This window comes from Lucilia cuprina, chromosome 6, assembly GCF_022045245.1.
Source record: "Lucilia cuprina isolate Lc7/37 chromosome 6, ASM2204524v1, whole genome shotgun sequence".
Classification (NCBI taxonomy): Eukaryota; Metazoa; Arthropoda; class Insecta; order Diptera; family Calliphoridae; genus Lucilia; species Lucilia cuprina.
The window spans coordinates 58,139,591-58,144,041 of NC_060954.1; positions in this window are offsets into that span (position 1 = coordinate 58,139,591).

Here is a 4,451-nt window from a genome sequence, read left to right on the forward strand (position 1 = left end):
TTCTAGTTCAGTTCTAGTTCAGTTCTAGTTCAGTTCTAGTTCAGTTCTAGTTCAGTTCTAGTTCAGTTCTAGTTCAGTTCTAGTTCAGTTCTAGTTCAGTTCTAGTTCAGTTCTAGTTCAGTTCTAGTTCAGTTCTAGTTCAGTTCTAGTTCAGTTCTAGTTCAGTTCTAGTTCAGTTCTAGTTCAGTTCTAGTTCAGTTCTAGTTCAGTTCTAGTTCAGTTCTAGTTCAGTTCTAGTTCAGTTCTAGTTCAGTTCTAGTTCAGTTCTAGTTCAGTTCTAGTTCAGTTCTAGTTAAGTTCTAGTTAAGTTCTAGTTAAGTTCTAGTTAAGTTCTAGTTCAGTTCTAGTTCAATTCTAGTTCAGTTCTAGTTCAATTCTAGTTCAGTTCTAGTTCAGTTCTAGTTCAGTTCTAGTTCAGTTCTAGTTCAGTTCTAGTTCAGTTCTAGTTCAGTTCTAGTTCAGTTCTAGTTCAGTTCTAGTTCAGTTCTAGTTCAGTTCTAGTTCTAGTTCAGTTCTAGTTCAGTTCTAGTTCAGTTCTAGTTCTAGCTCAGTTTTAAATCAATTTCTGTGATTTGTTGCTTTTGTAGAAATATAGAGCATCTTAATATCCGCACATGTTTGCTTGCATACTGCAAGCAACATTATAATCTTTATAATATGAGTTTTATTATTTAAAAAGAAATGGCGCTTAGTTATGCAGGTGTAGTTTTTAAAAATACATTAAACATTTATAAAGAAAAAAATAAATTCGAAGAAATTAAGTAAGGATTAAATAAAAATGCTGAAAACCAATTTCAAAGCTAGAACTCATTACGCCAATAAACCTTTAAATATAAATTAAAAAAAACTATAAAGAAAGGAATTATTTATGACATAATTTTTTACGGCACACCCACTTTATTTTAAATTTTGTTGCATTTTTATACCCATACCTCTACCTACATACATACTATGTACTTACGGAACACATTTTATCACATGCAGCAAAAATATTGTTGACACATTTATACACTTGCAGCGGCAGCAACAAGTAAAACAATATTAAGCTCAGATACTAAACATTTCAGTAAATGACATGTTTATACAACACATTGACTTCAATGACTTTCTGTTATCAAATATGTAAATGTTCTTAGAATATTTGTTTTTGTTATTTTGTTCTTGTTGTTTCTGTTTTTATCTTTGTTAGATTGTGCATTGACACAAAATATAGAGAATTTTCAATTTCTTTCAATAACTATTCAAATATGTTGTATTTTTAGATATCCCTAATGGAGTTGCAAACATATCTTGCTGTACTATTGCTGCATTAAAGTTGAGATATTTAAGAAATTTTTTAACTTATCTGTGTTGCTACTGCAACTTACACCTACAATAATACGTTAATTACCTTTGAGACTTGGGAATGTTGTTATTATGTAAATATCTAAAATGTAACAAAAAATTGTAGTTTTACAAAATCTTTTAGCAAGTTCAAAATTTTTCTGAAATTACAGCTTTTAGCCGAAAATTAAATTAAAGTTTAACTCTTCGTCGAAAATTTAAGTCTTCAACAAAAATTTTATTATTCACTAAAATGTTATGTATCACCAAAAAATTTATTTTTCAACGAAAGCAAAAACTTTTGCTGAAAATTTAATTGTTTAGCTAATTTTAAACTTTTTACTGAAAATTCTAATTTTGACCGAAAATCTAACTTTTTACCGAGAATTTGACATTTCATAATCATAATATTTCATTGAAATTTTAAAAAACAAAAGTTCTCAAGGAAATTTACACTTTTTATCGAAAGTTTCTAAAACACTTTTAACGAAGTATTTCCAAGAAACTTTTCACTTTTTGAAGAAAATTCAAAATTCCAATAATCTTTCAATCTCAATTTTAAAACTTAGTTGAAAAAAAAACTCAAATTGTTCAATTACAACAATGCTGAATGAAAGCTTGAATTAAGAATGATCTATACTTGAATAAAATTTTTACCTCTATCTCTTTCTATCCCTCTCTCCTTTTTCTTTTTACAATTTACAGTTTAATTTTTGCCACGAAATAAACAACCTTGAATCTTGCAATAAAATTAGAAAATAAAACAAATAAGAAATTATGGTCGGACGAGACCGACCATATAACACCCTATAACTGTTACAAAAATATATTGTGATTTAGTTTTCATAATAAAACATTTAAGTTGAATTGTACCCTGTCACATACATGTTTATTGTTAAATACAATTGACATTTAAGTAAAAATTTAAAGGGGGCTTTTTATAGGGGTTAGGTTCAAATGAGGCCCTATAATAATAAGGTACATGAGTCTCATCAAGGCAGCTTTTTGTCGATATACGAGTATATTAAACATAATTATGAACTTAAAAGCCCTATTCGGGGGTTCAGTTGTATGGGGGCTAGGTGAAATAATTGACCGATCTTAACTATTTTCAATAGGTTTTATCGCCTGGGACAATAGAATTTCATGTACCTTTCAATTATCTTCAAAATTGCGACAAGGTTTACAAGCTCTATTCGGGGGTTCAGTTGTATGGGGGCTAATTAAAATAATGGACCGATCTTAAGCATTTTCAAAAGTCTTCAACCCTGGAACAATAGAAGATTTTGTACTAAATTTTATTGAAATATCTTCAAAATTGCCACATTTAGTTTGATTACAAGGGTAACATGACAGACAGACAGACAGACAGACAGGCAGACAGACAAACAGACAAGCAGACAAACAGACAAAGAGGACGGACATAGCTAAATCGACAGAAAATAATTCTGAGCCGAATGATATACTTTAAAGTTAGTATCGGACCAATATTATTGTGTGTTACAAACATCAGAACAAACCCAATATACACTCCCCAGTAAAGTGGTGTAGGGTATAGTGAGTGTCAGAATAAAATTAAGCTTAAAGCTCTGGCTTATAGTTACACTCCCCAAAGTATACGCCAGCGAAAGGGAAATACTCTCTAATTAAATATAATTGCACCACAACTTTAGTCATTATTCGTACAGGGTCTGCCCTTGGTTGATTTCGTTAGAATGAGCATGTATTTGTTGACAGATTTCGCGCGACACAGTGGCACTTTATTACTAGCAGCAACTTTGTAGTTTGTTATGTTATGTTGTGTTTTTTTTTTTTGTTGGTCCCCAACTTAGTTGTTGTTTTATAAAGTGTCTTAAGTGTTGCGATGTTATTTTTTCCATGGTTTTTTATGTTGTTCTTGTTGTTTAATCTTAATGCTTTTGAATGGCATCAAATTCGTAACGCAAGTCTTTTTCAGCAACTAAAGCTGCATGGCTGGCTGGGTGGCTAGCTAACTGACTGTTGGCTAGTGGGTGGTAGTATACAATGGGTTGTTGGTAATGTTGTAGTATGTCTATGCAAAGTGTATAACTAAATAACGAATAATTTTTATTTTATACAGTATTTTTTTTTTAATTTTTTTCTTACGCTACTTAAGTCTGTATGTGTACAAAGAGCTGAAGCAGAGTGGGTAAAGAATTTGTGTGGCAAGAGTAAAATTTTTAACGGCAACTTAGCAACGAGGACATGCGGTTATAATAACGCAATAATGATTATCATCTTTTGAACTCTAGTGTTTCCAGTTAATTTATATTCATAAACCAAATTGGTGTACAATTACTAAATCAACACAAGAGAAGAGTACCGTGAAGTAGTAGAGTAGTAGTGTAGGTGGAGCAGAAGGAGGTTGGGTATAACAAATAACATGAATACAATCAGCCATTATCATTCATACCACACAGTATCCAAATATCTAGGACGCCGTCAACAGAAAAAGGGATGAGTAGATGAGTCGATAAAAGGATGGATGGATGAATGAATGCAAGCATGAATTGATAGTCAGTTATAAAGGACTAGCCCGTTGTTTGTTATTTTGTCCTTTCAACCCCCCTACCCAACAGCAAACACTTCTTCCTACAGCTCCTCATCATCAACTGTTAATGTTATTGTATAAGTATGTATTTGTATTTGCTGTTGTTCAAAGACAGGCGTGTTGTTTTTCACAAAATGTTCGTTGATTAAGTATTGACATAAAGGCTTTAGCTATTGTCCCCCTTTTTATATTCCGAACATATTGTTCTAAACTTGTGAAATGTTTTAGATTTTCTTATTTAGTACTGTTTACGCCCCATTGTGCTACTTTCATTTGTTGTTGTCGTGTGTTGTAAGGCAAACGAGAAAATTTCTTAAAATGTTTTGATTTATAAATTGTTTTCGGATATGGGACTTATAGAGAAATCACGATTAATCCTAAACGAATTTAAGCACAGTTCAATATTAAGTTTTAGTTCTGTTCTAGTTCTCTTCTATTTCTGTTCTAATTCTGTTTTTAGTTCTGTTCTAGTTCTGTTCTAGTTCTGTTCTAGTTCTGTTCTAGTTCTGTTCTAGTTCTGTTCTAGTTCTGTTCTAGTTCTGTTCTAGTTCTGTTC